Source organism: Leuciscus leuciscus, assembly GCF_965113295.1.
Source record: "Leuciscus leuciscus genome assembly, chromosome: 2".
Taxonomy (NCBI): domain Eukaryota; kingdom Metazoa; phylum Chordata; class Actinopteri; order Cypriniformes; family Leuciscidae; genus Leuciscus; species Leuciscus leuciscus.
Genome location: NC_138726.1, coordinates 60,309,337 through 60,327,633, shown reverse-complemented (window position 1 = coordinate 60,327,633; position 18,297 = coordinate 60,309,337). Strand labels below are relative to the sequence as shown.

The 18,297-nt window shown below is 42.1% G+C and overlaps 1 pseudogene across 1 annotated transcript in view; it reads right to left on the bottom strand.

Moving 5' to 3' along the window:
* The window catches only part of LOC309492435 (leukocyte immunoglobulin-like receptor subfamily A member 3), a 64,905-nt pseudogene that overhangs the window by 1,491 nt on the left and 45,117 nt on the right, over positions 1-18,297 (bottom strand). The window contains exons 5-8 of the transcript XR_014211756.1: positions 1,557-1,835; positions 1,174-1,458; positions 820-1,098; positions 470-731 (exon numbers count right to left, since the gene is read on the bottom strand). The product of XR_014211756.1 is annotated as a leukocyte immunoglobulin-like receptor subfamily A member 3 (transcript). The remainder of the gene's footprint in view (positions 1-469; positions 732-819; positions 1,099-1,173; positions 1,459-1,556; positions 1,836-18,297) is intronic.

Sequence of the window (18,297 nt, the reverse complement as noted above, 5' to 3'; positions counted from 1 at the left end):
GTTTTCCACATTTTTTTTTTTCAACATTGATAATAATCATAAATGTTTCTTGATCATCAAATCATCATATTAGACTGATTTCTGAAGGATCATGTGACACTGAAGACTGGAGTAATGATGCTGAACATTCAGCTTTGAATATATTACACTTTACAATATATTCACATATAATTTTTTTCACATTTCATATGTAATAATGCTGGAAAATGAAGGTTTTCATGCATTTTTGATCAAATAAATGCAGCCTTGGTATCAAACATATTTCCAAAACATATAAAAATACCAATCCCAAACTTCTGAATATTTTATTTTATTATAGAGTTTAAATCTTGATATTTACTGTGCAGTATTCTGATATTCAGTTAGTTTATGCATAATCATAAGACTGAATTCTCAATTATATTATGTTTTAATCTTGAACAGATTGTTATTTATTGTGTTTTATAGTTGTAAGTGTGATTGGACTCACCATGTACAGTGATGTTTCGAGGACGCCGTTTCTCTCCAGATTCAGACTCACACCAGTACACTCCAGTGTCAGATGTGCTGAGAGAGTCCATTACACATCCAGATCCTGTTTGTTTTGCACAAGTTTGTGTGTCTTTGTCTGTGTATCTTCTCACTGTCCATCCAGCAGAGTTACTCTGATCCTCACAGCTCAGAGAGAGAGTCGGATGAGAAGTGTTGACTTCTGCTGGGATTGATGACCAGAGACACTGAAGCAGAAACTCCTGAAAAGAGGAAAATCTCCATCAAAACTGACAGCACAGAGACTGCAGTGAAACACAGATCCGGATGAGCACAAGCATAAACCCTCACCAGTGATCCACAGTGTGTGTGAGCTGCTGTTGTGTGTGTAATAGGCTGGTCGTCCTCTCTCTGCTCTGCACGTATAAACTCCTGTGTGCTGTAGAGCAGCAGGACTGAGAGTGTAAGATCCTCCAGCTCCTCTGCTGCTGTCTGACAGATGATCATGATCTCTGAACCAGCTGAACGTCCAGCCTTTAGAGGAGCCTGAAACCTCACAGATCAGAGTCACTGATTCTCCTTCAGTCAGCCACGGCTGTGGAGACACTCGCACTGATGCCTGAGCTTCAGCTGAACAAAACATCACGAGTTACAGAGCCGTAGAGAAACTGATGGAGAAGCTGATCACAACAAACACACACTCACCTGAGACAGTCAGTGTAACAGCATCACTGCGCTGAGAGCGTTGAGTGTGTATCTGTCCTGTACAGCTGTATTTACCGCGGTGAGAGAGATCAACACTGCTGATGTTCAACTCTTGTGTTGAGGTTCGGCTGACAGTGTTTTTATATTGGTTGTTGGTTCCCTCTATTTCCCATCTGTATGTCCACTCAGTGTCTCCTGCCCACTTTAAATCACATCTGAGAGTCACTGTTTCTCCTCTAAACACTCGTTCATCAGGTCGTACCGTCACCACAGCCTTAGGACTCTCTGTACAAACACAGATTATTGCATTTATAGTTTCAGATGTTGTGTAGATATTGTCTCTGATCTGTATTTGTTGCATCACACACTACAGTCTCTCTCACCTGTGACATTTACCCACAGTGCATCACTGTATTGTGTGTAATAGACTGGTTTCCCTCTTCCAGCTCTACACCAGTACTGGCCTCCATCAGACACTGAATCAATCTTCAGGCTGTAGGAGTTTGTTTCTGTCTTCTCTGTCTCAGGGTTCAGTGTGTGTTTGTACCAGTAAGAGTCCCAGTTTCCAGTGGACGGATCCATGCGACAGGTCAAAGTCACTGTGTTTCCAGTCAGTGCAGCTCCTGCAGGATCTGATGTGAGTTCAGGCTTCGGCTTTAGATCTGCAGGAGAACAACAGATTCAGATCCTCAAGACTCAAATAAATGAGCATTTAAATGACTCAAATAATTGCTTCAGTCCTCTTATTGGAACAGATGTGGCTGATACAGAAGTGCATAAGAAAAGAAGAATGATTTGCAATATATACGTATGACTGCTCTTGTTTTAAAGAAGACATTTGGAAGATTATTGTAGAAGTGAAAATTATGAAAGTGAAACAGAAAAAAAGTTAGAGAAGTTTTAGTTTATGAAAATGTATAATGCAAAAAAATATTTTAAATATATATTGTACAAAACATGTTTTACTTTAAAACTGCAAGAAAATCAAAGCCAAGTTGTGTTCCAGAATTTTAGGTTGATATCTCAAAAAATGAGCTTTCAGTGAGATTTAGTTTGGGCGCAGTACCAAACCTTTTCACTAGATGACAGCCAAGCTCTGTTAATGACCATATAAGGACGCCTCCATTTCCATATATGTTTAGAGTGATCTGAACCATATATTTCCATAATGTTCATACAATTTATGAAATAGACATCTATTGAGAGGTAGTATGAGCGGTTTAGCAGTATTTGATTTTAATTCAACGTCTAATAAACACATAAAAAACACATATCAAATCAAATCAAATCAAGTATATTTGTATTGCGCTTTTAACAATTTAGATTGTATCAAAGCAGCTTCACAGTATTAAATTAAAATAAAATAATACAACAAGGTTTGTTTCTAGTGGAATTTATTGATTGATAGAATAAAATTAAATATCCCCAAAATATCCCCAACTGAGCAAGCCAAAGGCAACAGTGGCAAGGAACCGAAAAAACTCCATCAAGTGACCTAATGGTGTCCTAAAACTCCATCAGGTGACCTAATGGAGAAAAAAGAAAAACCTTGGGAGAACCCAGGCTCAGTCGGGGGCCAGTTCTCCTCTGGCATTTATGAACTAGAGGCCAGATTGTAGTTTGAACTGTAAGATTAACAATATTATATGAATGCCTGGCCGAAAAGATGCGTCTTTAATCTAGTTTTAAACTGGGAGAGCGAGTCCGAGCAACGAACAGTATCAGGAAGACTATTCCAGAGTTTTGGAGCCAAATGTGAAAATGCTCTCCCTCCTTTGGTGGATCTGGATATCCTAGGTATGACCAAAAGCCTTGAATTTTTTTATCTTAAAGAGCGCGATGGATTATAGGGTGATAGAAGATCCGTTAAATAGACTGGAGCTAAGCCGTTTAGGGCTTTATAAGTCAGTAGCAATAACTTATAATTAATACGGAACTTTATAGGTAGCCAATGTAGTGATGATAAAATAGGTGTTATATGATCATATTTACTTGATCTAGTAAGAACTCTAGCAGCTGCATTTTGGACTAACTGTAGCTTGTTTATTGAGGATGCAGGACAACCAGCTAGTAAAGCATTACAGTAATCCAGTCTCGAGGTCATGAATGCATGAACTAACTTTTCTGCATCAGAAACTGATAGCATATTACGTAGCTTAGCAATGTTTCTAAGGTGGAAAAAGGCTGTTTTTGTAACATATGAAATATGATTTTCAAAAGACAGGTTACAATCGAGTATAACACCCAGGTCTTTTACTGTAGAGGATAAAGTAACAGGACATCCTACAATGTCAAAGTTGTATTGTGAGAGGTTTTGTGGGCGGTTTTTTGAACCGATAAGTATTACCTCTGTCTTGTCTGGATTTAATAAAAGAAAATTACGCATCATCCAATCTTTTATATCTTTAACACGCTCTGTCAATTTGGATAATTTAGCGTTTTCATCCGGCCGTGATGAAATATATATTTGAGTGTCATCAGCATAACAATGGAAACTAATTCCATGTTTCCTTATAATATTTCCAAGTGGCAGCATATATATTGAGAATAACAGAGGGCCCAACACAGATCCCTGCTGCACTCCATAGTTTACTGGAGTTATGATCGATTTTTCTCCATTTAAATAGACAAAATGGTAGCGGTCTGATAAGTATGATCTAAACCAGCTTAATGCTTATCCTTGAACACCAGTATAATTTTGTAGTCGATCTAAGAGTATTGTGTGATCTATAGTATCGAACGCAGCACTTAGATCAAGTAAAACTAGTATTGAGATACAGCCTTGGTCAGAAGCTAAAAGTAAATCATTTGTGATTTTAACGAGCGCAGTTTCAGTGCTATGATGCGGCCTGAATCCTGACTGAAACTTTTCATATATCATTTTCTTGCAAGAAAGAGCCCAGTTGAGTGGACACAACTTTTTCTAGTATTTTAGACATAAATGGAAGATTTGAAATGGGTCTATAATTTGCTAGATTATTATGATCTAATTGTGGTTTCTTAATGTGAGGTTTTATAACTGCCAGTTTAAATGTTCTTGGAACATGACCTAAAGATAAAGACGAGTTAATAATATTGAGGAGAGGCTCTTCCACTACAGGTAACACTTCCTTCAGTAGTTTAGTTGGTATAGGATATAATAAACATGTTGTTGTTTTAGATGAAGTAATACGTTTTTTTAACTCTTTTTGTTCTATAGTTGTAAAGCACTGTAATTGTTCTTGCGGGGGGATAATTGAGGCTGAATTATAAGGCGCGATTGAGGTTTGAACGTTTATAATTGTGGTTCTGATGTTTTCTATTTCCTCAGTGAAGAAGTTCATGAAATCATTACTACTGAACTGTAACGGGATATTTTGTTCGGGTGACGTCTGTTTATTTGTTAGTCTAGCCACGGTGTTAAATAAAAACCTAGGATTGTTTTGGTTATTTTCTATTAGTTTGCGGAGGTGCTCAGCCCTGGCCGCTTTTAGGGCCTTTTTATAACGTGACATACTGTCTTTCCACGCGATTCTAAAGACCTCTAAATTAGTTTGTTTCCATTTACGCTCTAAATTACGGGTTTCTCTCTTTATAACATGCGTAGTATTATTGTACCATGGTGCTTTAATTTTCTCTCTGACCTTTTTTAATCTAATGGGTGCAACAACATCCAATGTTCTAGAGAGAATGGTGCTCATAGTGCTAGTTAATTCCTCTAGTTCATCTGTTTGTTTGGGTTCAGGCAGCAGCTGAGACAGATTAGATAAGCAACTCGAGAAATTATCTATGGTGGATGGAAGGATTGTTCTGCCTGGTCGATAACGCGGCGCAGCATGACATATTACAGCAGTAATATGCAAGTTACCAAGTAATGGTCAGTGACATCATCACTTTGTGGTATGATATCTATATCGGTTGGATCGGTTCCATATGATATAATTAAATCGAGTGTGTGATTAAGACGATGAGTTGGTCCGGTGACGTTTTGCTTGACCCCAAAGGAGTTTAATAAATCTATAAACGCAGCCCCTAACGCATCATTTGAATTATCTACGTGTATGTTAAAATCTCCAACAATTAATGCTTTATCTAAATTGACTAATAGATCTGAGAGAAAATCTGCAAACTCTTTTAGGAAATTAGCATAAGGCCCAGGCGGTCTATATACGGTAGCCAAGGCTAGAGATAATATGGATTTTTTTCTAACATCTAAGAGCGTAACATTTACATTTATGCATTTGGCAGACGCTTTTATCCAAAGCGACTTACATTGTATTCAAGGTACACATTTTACATTTTGTCAGTTCTTGCTTTCCCTGGGAATCGAACCCATGACCTTGGCGTTGCTAGCGCCAACGCTCTACTGTTTGAGCTACAGGAAAGCCCGATAGATCCGCTTGTACTTGTACATTTAGTACAAGTACTTCAAACGAAATAAACTTATAACCCGTTTTCTGAGTAACATTGAGAATATCTCTATAGATTGTTGCAGCACCGCCGCCACGACCAATCAGACGGGGCTCATGCTTATAGGAGTATCCAGATGGGGTAGACTCATTTAGACCGAAATAATCATTTGGTTTAAGCCAGGTTTCAGTAAAGTACATCGAAGCTATTATCTGTGACTATTTCATTTACAATTACTGCCTTAGGTGTGAGTGATCTAATGTTTAGAAGACCTAGCTTTAAAAAAAAAAATTGTTTACTAATAGCAACATTTTCTGTTTTAATAAGAATTAGATTTTTTCCTAGATCCTGCAGTAGAATTATTATTTGATCTCACTAAACGAGGAATAGACACAGTTTCTATGCAATGTTCTACACTAGTATTTATATCATTTAAATTGGTGCAGGAGAGACTATGATTTGGACTATTGGTTACTAGTCATTTAATGGTATTTAACATTTTGGAGATGTTATCCGATAGAAGATCCACATTTCGAATCTGCTTGGGTGTAAGCCATCGGCACGGAAAAGCCTAGGACGCTCCCAAAACAGATTCCAATTATTTACAAAGAGCAGTTTCTGACATTAACCATTCATTTAGTGCGAATAGTCTACTAAACTTTTTATGTCCTAGTCGGTACGTGGGAAGCAGGGCCGGTTCTAGACATTAGGAGGCTCTAGGCAAAATTCATGTTGGAGGCCCCCCACCCCCAATAAAAAAACACTTGAAACAAATATGATTCCTAACCTATTTATACAACATTTAATTTTAAAAGCAGTATATTTTTACTTACACAGTACATAAGTTTGGACACATTACTATTTTTAATGTTTTTGAAAGAAGTCTCTTATGCTCATCAAGCCTGGATTTATTTGATCAAAAATACAGAAAAATAATATAGTGAAATATTATTAAAATTTTAAATAATGGTTTTCTATTTTACTATACTTTATATTTCTGTGATGCAAAGCTGAATTTAGTGTCACGTGATCCTTCAGAAAACTTTATAATATTCTGATTTATTATCAAATGTTAGAAATGGTGCTTAATATTTATTTTATAACCTGTGATACTTTTTTTCAGGATTTTTGATTATTAAAAAGTTGTTTTAAAAAAAGTCTTCACTATCACTTTTTATATATTTAACACATCCTTCTGAATATTCCTGTTTTTTTCTGTAGTTTTGATCAAATAAATGCAGGCTTGTAGAGCATAATAATAAACTTCTTTCAAAAACATTAAAAATAGTAATGGGTCCAGACTTTTACCGGTACTGTATGTACATATTAATCAAACTTTATCTAAGGTAATCTCTTTTTTGTTTAATGAAGATGTTATTGTTGTTGTTGTTATTTTGCTGTTTTATTCAATTTATTTACAGTTCCAGAATCCCACTTCAGTAGATAAGTGCTGAAGGGGGTGGATTGGAATCCACTGCTGCTTCAATGTATTTGTAAGAATTGATTATAATCAAGGTATTAATCAATATTTTTTTTTCCTTCTAAATATCACATGAGTTGGATGACTTCTCTGGAGATTTTACTTTGTTATAGAAGTTACCAGTGTGATTACTGAAATGTTATTTTCATGCATTCTTTAATGTCAGTATTTGATATTTGAATGTAGTAACATTGCTTGCCTATTTACTATTTACATTACTTGTCCATTGCTTCCAGAAATTAAATAGGGACTGGTTTTGTGTTTGAGAAAGGTCTTCAACATGTTAAAACACATAGGGGTCATTGAAGTCTATAGTTTAAGGGACCATTTGTCAGTTAAATCCTATAGTTTCCATTTAGACTAAAGTGTCCTATCCTGAGAGAAAGAACTTGTTATCTTGATGTTTTGAGACGAAACTCCTGTTTATAGTTAAAGCCTGGCCAAATCCAACCTTGGAAAAGATGTGTGTCGGTGTGTGTGTTAGTCTTCTTGCTTACAGGTTAAGGAACCACTGGCATTATTGGAGATTGACTGAGTTGTTGTTCGAGACATGCTGGCACCCAGCAACCCAAATCTGCGACCTGGAAGGTCACGACGTGCCTAACTTTTGGGTCCGAGTGTCAGCGGCATAATCTATGGAGATACGCTTCAGTCTATCTGTATATGTGTGGAAAATTACTATGTTTATCAATTTCTTGGCCAATGAGAATCATTCAGCCTGTAAGTAATGACGTAGCTTAGACCTTGGAAATGGTATAACTGCTGTGATCTTTGTAACTGTAAGGGGGGCGGCCTACGAACTCCTGTGTGAGTCTTGAAGCTGAACTTCTGCTGATGAAACTGCAAACTATCTTCAGTAAAACTTTTCTTCAATTTTTTATAATTCTGACTCCGGGTCTTCTTTTCAAACATCTGGTCCATGGATCCTAAACTGTTAACCCCTAACAGTAATGGTGGAGGATGCGGCGGGCAATTATTCTTGGTGACACCCCTGGCAAATCAGCAAACAAGGTAGAAAGATTTTATTTTTTGGTAGTACTGTCTGTATGGAAGAGATCGTGAAGGGGGACGGAAGAGCTTCACTCCGATGAGGAGGGTGAAGATTAATTATACTAAGTTAAAAGTATAAGAAGTCGCTGATAGCATTGTTTAAAGTTTAAAGTTAACAAAAGCAGACAGCGCAAGCGAAGCGTGCTCTGTGGGGGCCCCGATGGGCATTGTTGGTGGCAACACCCCAGCAGAGTACGTCCCTGGACTGAAGGTCCAGGGCGCCGCAAACCTACTCCATCTCTTCCATCTCAGATAGGGGATCCCCGAATTTAGTGAATCAGGCAGTTAGGGATACTAACAAAAATAGGGTTGTTTGCCAGGGATGCATCAGGAATGATCCCGAGAGAAAAATAAAAAAGTTATGACCCAAATTGGCGTGGACCAGTATGTAACTGTCATGTTGGAGTATACTTTGCAGTTTCATCACGCAGAAGCCAAGCTGCGTTGTTCAAAGATCGCCGCCTCCATTTCTGCAATAACTTCAGGTGAGTTTGAACTGTTATTAAGATATGGCAGACAAATTGAGTAACTTGATCAATAACCTGAACAGTCCTGAAACAAATAGTGAGACAGAAGAGAGCAAATGCTGTAAGCAGCTGTGTTCTGAAGCTCTGACTTCAAATAAATGTGGAGAAATTATTATGTTAATGGGTATTCAGGGTTTTGATTCTGTTCGGAAATTTAAACAACAACTTGACTGGCTAAACAAAGAAAGAAACTGAAAATTTTTAATTTTTAGCCTCGTATTGCTTACGATGATTACAATAAGCAAGTAAATGTAATTATGGGTCGGGGATCATTTCCTTGGACAAATGTGATTCAAGTTAAACAGAAACATTGTGAAAACCCCTTAGAATATGTTGAGTGATTTTCTGTGCAGCTTATGAAAATTAATGTGCTGCCAATGATAATGATGAAATTATGATTTGGCTATTGTGATTGAATCTGTCAAAAGAATACAGAGAACTGCTTATCAGTGGCTGTGTTTACATTCCTGATTGGGACACACTGCTTCAAGGGTGTGCAGTAAGTTGGAGCCGTTTGCAAGCTCAATGATCAAACTATAGGCAAGGTGTGTGCTGCTGTTGTTGAGGCTGACACATGAACCCACCAGATGACAGAGAGTGTTTTAATTATGGTCAGCAGGGCAATTTTGCCGTAATTGTAAATGGCCACTCAGAAGGTGAATAAAAAATTTGAAAGTAACAGAAATTTCTAGTATTAATGTGGGTTTGAAAGTATATCAGTGTTTAAATGACGATATCAAAGTTTTTGTCTGAGAAAGAATAAGAGATAAAACTAAAATAAGGTCAAAATATTGAATTCTTAAGGGAATCCTTTTGAAGGAAAGATCTATAATAATATTTTTTTTATAAGTGAATTGATGAATACAGGTTGATGTAAAATTACTGATAATGACTAAAAATATGAGTTGCAAAATACATAAAAGTAACTAAAGGAATGACTGTGTGTTAATGGAACACTTTAAAAAGGGTTTAGATGATAATTGAGAACTTGACAACTAAAATTGAGATGAAATGTGATCAAATAAGTAGAAGCAGTATTACTGGATGAACAGTTGCTAAATGTAAAATGTGTAGAAAGGCATCTGATTAAACAAACAGATTGTTAGTGTTTTGAACGTGGAGGAATAGTGTTGACCATGAAAGAACGAGGAGCTGATGTTTTGCTTTCCAAAGATAAGCTTGTGATTGGCTGAAACAGTTTGCTTATCTGAATCTGGTGTGTGCTGTGGCTGAGACGTCCAGTGCGACACAGACACGATCTGAGTGAAATTTGTAATGTCTAAATTCCCTGATGTGGGCAAAAGACAAATATAAAATATGGTTGTTTGAAAATACATGTAAATTCTGCCAAAGATGCCTTCCTGCTGGGCTAGAGTTAAAAGATGGTAGATAAAGTTTGATTTTAGAAGTAATGAGAGTGCAGTGTACCAGTCCTGAATGCCTCAGAGTCTCTCTCTCATTCAATGTCAGCTGAAAGCTGTTATCTGAGCCTGTGTCATAAGTGATAATAAGCTATTTATAGTGAAGCACAGTGTTTTAGTTGAAAAATCATAGACATGGAGATGTTAAAAGAAATCATGCTATAGGCCGTTCAGATTTCATACATTTAAAGGGAAATTTGTAAAAAATTTTAAAAGTAAAACTAAATGACTTTAAAAAAAGTCTTAAACGATAGAAGTGATGTTTTTGACTAGTTTAATTCAGGCCCAGTAACTTCTTTGTCTCATTTTAGCCTCCACCATGAAACAGGGCTGATGGCTCCGGCTACAGATGTAACAGTACACTGAATGGACGGTTGATCTAAATTCTCCGAGTATAAGCTCAGTATTGCGATTTTGCTGATCTGAAGATGTTTAATGGATTTTAGTGATTAAATACTGCTGTTATTAACCTGTCTCCCTGTGTTAACACTATTAGGCAGTCCAGAGTGCTCTGGTGACTCTTGAATGTGCCTTTCCTAAGCCCCAGAAAACAACTGAGTCTGTTGAAGAAAACTGATTTTGTGATGGGAAAGAGCGGTTACCAGTGTGCACGAAGTGACTACTCAAAGACGGGTAAGAACCTTTGGCCAGAGGTCAACCTAAGGCAGGGGGTCACGCCGACACTGGGCACCTCCAGAATGGAGATGTGTTATGTGAGATGGGTATGAGAGTGCAGCGGATGACTGTGGCCACCAGCATCAGCAGATCACTGAGAGGGGAGATGAGCTGTGAGGAGTTACGGCAGTCTGACCCAGAAATGTGAGTTCCTCTATACCCACTCACCAGAAACCGCATTCATTGTATGGCTTGTTTTTCATTATGACACGTGTCTGCAACAATGCCAGGGGACAACACCCTGATGAAGATTATAGATAAAGAGCTGATGGGAATGGGCTTTCAAGAGCCAGCTGAGACCGTGAGGTGATTGTCATTATTTGTTGTGGAGACAGTAACAAAACTTAATTTATATCAGGAACATGATGCTGGTTGCCTTATGGGCAAGGGAAAATATTATAGTAGTTGATATTGAAATAATATGTCTGTAAGATAGTTTTAACTCCTGAAGGTCATTGGACATGTTGGTGGCTAAAGATGAAGACAGCTTGTGATGAGTCAAGAGAAATTTCTGGATAACAAAGGTTAGGTGAATTGAGTATTTAAACTAAAGATAACCTTAGAAATGCTCATAGCATAATGTATTTTAGATTGTTGTAATGGTACTAATTTGAGTAAAACATTTGTATTTTAAAATTTGTGAACTATTAAGGGTTCTAGACTATGATTTATTTAGTTACAGTCTTAGGGGGCTGTTGAAAAGATTTTTTTTTTTTTTGTGTATAGTGAGAGAGACTGCATGAGTGGAGGAAGGGATGGTACTCTGTCTGTCTTTCTGTTATCAGCCTGCTAAAGCAAGCTGAAGCAAAATACTGATAATGAACCAAAACATTCAATCAAATGAATAATGAACAGACATGCTTTGAAACTGATTAAGATACTATGTAAAATTAGGTAAAATCGAAAGAAAAATGTGAAGTAAATATTTTTAGAGTTAATATAAAAAAAGTGAACATTGAAAATGAGCATTTAACATATGTGTCTAGTATGAGTGTGTGTGATGGTGACTGCACTTCATGTCTTGTATGTGTTAGTTTGTGGTACTTTTATTTCCCAATTTTGTGGAGATTGTGTCATTAACCTCTGGAATGAGTGTTTAATCATTACAGATGGGTTAAGTGAAACGACAAACTTTAAAGAAGCTGATAATTTTAAATCAATTTGATGAAAAGACGACACAGAACATGGGACAAGCTTTAATTGGATTGGTTTTTCCAGCTCTGTCTACTACTGGTAATTATGACTACTTTTGTCATTTATGATGTTGATCTGAATTACTCTCTGGATTAGTATTTATGTAAATTGGAATTGTGAAGTTGAAGATTGCCATCCATTATGGGGTAAAACTCTTGTCTAAATTCAACTGAGGGTCTAAATGTAAATAAGACACCTAGATGGGATCATAATGGTAAATGTAAAAATAATAAACTTGGATGACTTAGATGGCAGAGAGACAAAGTGACACATTGGCAAAGTCACTATCCAAATTATCCAGAGAGGGCTCCCTCATTTTTATGAAAGGCCGGTGGGCGAACAAAGGAGGAGTGGATATAACTTCTAAAAAGTTTTATTTCTCAATCCATTAAATGGATGCATGACATTAGATGTCTAAGAAAACTACAATTTAGGTAATAAAGGTTAAAAAAGAAAGCAGCTATATGGCTGTCTTAAGGGTTGAGATTCGAGTAACATAATATTTTGGTTTGTGAAAAACAGTAAAGATAAGTGAGACTGAGACAATACTGATAATATTTTTTGGGGATTTTCAGACTAACCATTTGATAGAGGAATACTGTGAGAAGTAGTTATAATGGAAAATAAAGTTAAAAATAATGTTATGAAAACAAGGTTATTGAAGAATTAATAAAATACCATTATTTCCCTAAAGAGGGAACTTTAAGTGTCACTAGGCTATCAGTGAAAAACAAAAAGGGTTGTTGACGTGTGTGTGGGGATTGTAAGAAAACAATGTAAATATAGTAGGAAAAATGTGTTATGAAAATAAAATTTCTGATAGAATTTATGGAACTATTTATGAACACCTGTTAAGTCAAATTGTCACGGTAAAACTTAAGAAAACGAGGAAAAAACTCAAGTGCAGAGGAATGGTTTAATAAACAAAAGAACAAAGTAAAACAAACACCCACGAGGGGGAAAACACAACTAAATACAAAACAACAACTTCAAAAACAAACATACCAGAAGGGTCACGGGAGAACAGGAGACGTGTACAAGACAACGATCCGACACAGACTGCAAACACAAAGGAACTTATAAAAGGGACAAATCAGGCAGGTAATGAGGAACAACAGGTGGGGCAAATGAAACCAATAATAAGATAACAAGGAGGGTGGGGTCAAAACAATGACAGGAACACAAACACCACATGTGCTACACAAGACAGGACAGGCATGTGACATTACCCCCTCCTAAAGGAGCGGCTACCAGACGCTCCACTAGGGACGGGAGGGACAGACCAGGGCGGGACGGGAGGGACAGACCAGGGCGGGACGGGAGGGACAGACCAGGGCGGGACGGGAGGGACAGACCAGGGCGGGACGGGAGGGACAGACCAGGGCGGGACGGGAGGGACAGACCAGGGCGGGACGGGAGGGACAGACCAGGGCGGGACGGGAGGGACAGACCAGGGCGGGACGGGGGGAACAGGAAAGACAGACCAGGGTGGGACGGGAGGGACAGACCAGGGTGGGACAGGGGGAACAGGAAAGACAGACCAGGGTGGGACAGGGGAAACAGAAAAGACAGACCGGGGTGGGGCAGGGAAAATGGACAGTTCTGGAGGCCAGGGCGGAACAGAGAGTCCATCGGGCGGCCAGGGCGGAGTAGACTCTCCCTCGGGCGGCCAGGGCGGAGACCCTCCCTCGGGCGGCCAGGGCGGAGACCCTCCCTCGGGCGGCCAGGGCGGAGACCCTCCCTCGGGCGGCCAGGGCGGAGACCCTCCCTCGGGCGGCCAGGGCGGAGACCCTCCCTCGGGCGGCCAGGGCGGAGACCCTCCCTCGGGCGGCCAGGGCGGAGACCCTCCCTCGGGCGGCCAGGGCGGAGACCCTCCCTCGGGCGGCCAGGGCGGAGACCCTCCCTCGGGCGGCCAGGGCGGAGACCCTCCCTCGGGCGGCCAGGGCGGAGACCCTCCCTCGGGCGGCCAGGGCGGAGACCCTCCCTCGGGCGGCCAGGGCGGAGACCCTCCCTCGGGCGGCCAGGGCGGAGACCCTCCCTCGGGCGGCCAGGGCGGAGACCCTCCCTCGGGCGGCCAGGGCGGAGACCCTCCCTCGGGCGGCCAGGGCGGAGACCCTCCCTCGGGCGGCCAGGGCGGAGACCCTCCCTCGGGCGGCCAGGGCGGAGACCCTCCCTCGGGCGGCCAGGGCGGAGACCCTCCCTCGGGCGGCCAGGGCGGAGACCCTCCCTCGGGCGGCCAGGGCGGAGACCCTCCCTCGGGCGGCCAGGGCGGAGACCCTCCCTCGGGCGGCCAGGGCGGAGACCCTCCCTCGGGCGGCCAGGGCGGAGACCCTCCCTCGGGCGGCCAGGGCGGAGACCCTCCCTCGGGCGGCCAGGGCGGAGACCCTCCCTCGGGCGGCCAGGGCGGAGACCCTCCCTCGGGCGGCCAGGGCGGAGACCCTCCCTCGGGCGGCCAGGGCGGAGACCCTCCCTCGGGCGGCCAGGGCGGAGACCCTCCCTCGGGCGGCCAGGGCGGAGACCCTCCCTCGGGCGGCCACGGCGGAGACCCTCCCTCGGGCGGCCACGGCGGAGACGACCCCTCGGGCGGCCACGGCGGAGACGACCCCTCGGGCGGCCACGGCGGAGACGACCCCTCGGACGGTGGAACTGGCACCACCGGCTCAGGCACTGGAACTGGCATCACCGGAACTGGCACTACCGGAACTGGCACTACCGGCTCAGGCACTGGAACTGGCACCAATGGCTCTGGAACAGGAACTGGCACCACCGACTCAGGAACAGGCACCATCGACTCAGGCACTGGAACTGGCACCAACGGCTCAGGCACTGGAACTGGCACCAACGGCTCAGGCACTGGAACTGGCACCAACGGCTCAGGCACTGGAACTGGCACCAACGGCTCTGGAACAGGAACTGGCACCACCGACTCAGGAACAGGCACCAACGGCTCAGGCACTGGAACTGGCACCACCGGCTCAGGAACTGGAACAGACTCCACCGGCTCCGGCTCAGGAACAGACACCGGCTCCGGCTCAGGAACAGACTCCACCGGCTCCGGCTCAGGAACAGACACCGGCTCCGGCTCAGGAACAGACACCGGCTCCGGCTCAGGAACAGACACCGGCTCCGGCTCAGGAACAGACACCGGCTCCGGCTCAGGAACAGACACCGGCTCCGGCTCAGGAACAGACACCGGCTCCGGCTCAGGAACAGACACCGGCTCCGGCTCAGGAACAGACACCGGCTCCGGCTCAGGAACAGACACCGGCTCCGGCTCAGGAACAGACACCGGCTCCGGCTCAGGAACAGACACCGGCTCCGGCTCAGGAACAGACACCGGCTCCGGCTCAGGAACAGACACCGGCTCCGGCTCAGGAACAGACACCGGCTCCGGCTCAGGAACAGACACCGGCTCCGGCTCAGGAACAGACACCGGCTCCGGCTCAGGAACAGACACCGGCTCAGGAACAGACACCGGCTCCAGCTCAGGAACAGACACAGGCACAGGAACAGACACAGGCACAGGAACAGACACAGGCACAGGAACAGACACAGGCACAGACACCACCGGCTCAGGTTCAGGAACAGACACAGGCTCGACGGCGGCCATCTTGTCAGGGAACACAGGCTCGGCAGATGTGACGTGAACACTCTCGGCGGCGGCCATCTTGTCTGAAGACACAGGCTCGGCAGACGTGATGTGAACACTCTCGGCGGCGGCCATCTTGTCTGAAGACACAGGCTCGGCAGACGTGACTTGAACACTCTCGGCGGCGGCCATCTTGTCTGAAGACACAGGTTCGGCAGACGTGACGTGAACCGCCTCTGGCTGGGCAGACGTGACGGATCGCTGAGGTGGTGCAGGCAGTGCGAGCAGGATCACCGGAACAGGGACCACCGGGACAGGGACCACCGGAAGTGGGACCACCGGACTCGGGACCACCGGAACTGAGGTCACCGGAACAGTCACGGAGGGAGTCTTCCTCTTCCTCCTCCTCCTCCGTTTCGAGACCACTGGAACTGGGGCCACTGGAACTGGGACCACTGGACTCGGGACCACCGGAACTGGGACCCTCTTCCTGGCCTCTCGCTCCTGAAAGCGAGCGAGACCCTCCACCATAGCCACAAAAGTACTGCTGTCAAATGCCCTTCTAAGCACCCAATCCATGGGCTCATCAAGGGCGTAAAAGAAAAGGTCCTTGAGGGGCTCTTCATTAAGTCCCAGTCCCTCTGCTGTACTAAGGAATTCGACCGCAAACTTCCTTAGGTCAGCTCCCTGCTGGCGGAGCGCAAACAGCGCCTGAACACGAAGAATGCGTTCATACTGTGGGCATGAGACAGGGGGAACAAGTGGATGCTGGGAATTCCTCTGCTGAGTCTTTGACATGGTCGGATCGTTCTGTCACGGTAAAACTTAAGAAAACGAGGAAAAAACTCAAGTGCAGAGGAATGGTTTAATAAACAAAAGAACAAAGTAAAACAAACACCCACGAGGGGGAAAACACAACTAAATACAAAACAACAACTTCAAAAACAAACATACCAGAAGGGTCACGGGAGAACAGGAGACGTGTACAAGACAACGATCCGACACAGACTGCAAACACAAAGGAACTTATAAAAGGGACAAATCAGGCAGGTAATGAGGAATAACAGGTGGGGCAAATGAAACCAATAATAAGATAACAAGGAGGGTGGGGTCAAAACAATGACAGGAACACAAACACCACATGTGCTACACAAGACAGGACAGGCATGTGACACAAATTAAGTTGAAATGATATGAAAAGTGAGTTTCTGATAAAAAAAATAAAAATAAGGCATTGAGTATGATTAACAGGGATTGACGCGTTATAAAGATGAGGAATGAACAAAGGTTTTATTAAGTAGAATGGGGAACAATTCTATATTTTAGTGGTAAAATAATGATTGAAATGATTATGTGAATTTGTTTTATTTTATTTCTCTTTTTGAAAAAAAAAAAGTACAAGATGTTACATGCTGTGACTGTAAACTGAAGGATGAATTCAGTAGAAACTTAAAGTACTTAGATGGATTATTATGGGTCTTAATTATTATTTATTATTATTAGGTTTTTATTTTGTTGTTTATTTTCAGTTTGACAACCATTGTGTTTTGAACCTAAAGGGTCTATAATGGGGGTAGTGAAAATAATGGATTAACTATCTTTCTTTATTATAAAAGGAATTGGAAATTATAGTTTTATGAACATATCCTGGTATTTATGATTATAGACCATGTCTGTATTTAGGATCTGAGTAGTGACTGTGGGTCTAGCCCATGCTAGGAATACAGCAACAGTGCTTGCTTATTTAGCCCGGCTTCCAGAGAATAAATATGTACTTGTCTTGTATCAGTTAGTGGATGATAATACCAAATTCGCCAAAATGAATAACAGCTATGTAAGACATGTAAAGACAGCTATGTCCAAAGGTTCTGGAGAACAATTATATATATGTGCTATGTGGGATATTATGTAAATATTAAGTCCTTGAAGTAAAAATATATTGTCTGTTTTATAAAAAAAAAAAAAAAAATTGACCCTGATAGAGGAGCATGGGTCAGAAACCAAACCTTTTGAAGCAGCCTTTATGGAAAGACCAGATGTGGTGTTTAGGACCCCACATAGGTCTAAAACAGGGGACTGAAGGGGGTGGATTGGAATCCACTGCTGCTTCAATGTATTTGTAAGAACTGATTATAATCAAGGTATTAATCAATATTTTTTTTTCCTTCTAAATATCACATGAGTTGGATGACTTCTCTGGAGATTTTACTTTGTTATAGAAGTTACCAGTGTGATTACTGAAATGTTATTTTCATGCATTCTTTAATGTCAGTATTTGATATTTGAATGTAGTAACATTGCTTGCCTATTTACTATTTACATTACTTGTCCATTGCTTCCAGAAATGAAATAGGGACTGGTTTTGTGTTTGAGAAAGGTCTTCAACATGTTAAAACACATAGGGGTCATTGAAGTCTATAGTTTAAGGGACCATTTGTCAGTTAAATCCTATAGTTTCCATTAAGACTAAAGTGTCCTATCCTGAGAGAAAGAACTTGTTATCTTGATGTTTTGAGACGAGACTCCTGTTTATAGTTAAAGCCTGGCCAAATCCAACCTTGGAAAAGATGTGTGTCGGTGTGTGTGTTAGTCGTCTTGCTTACAGGTTAAGGAACCACTGGCATTATTGGAGATTGACTGAGTTGTTGTTCGAGACATGCTGGCACCCAGCAACCCAAATCTGCGACCTGGAAGGTCACGACGTGCCTAACTTTTGGGTCCGAGTGTCAGCGGCATAATCTATGGAGATATGCTTCAGTCTATCTGTATATGTGTGGAAAATTACTATGTTTATCAATT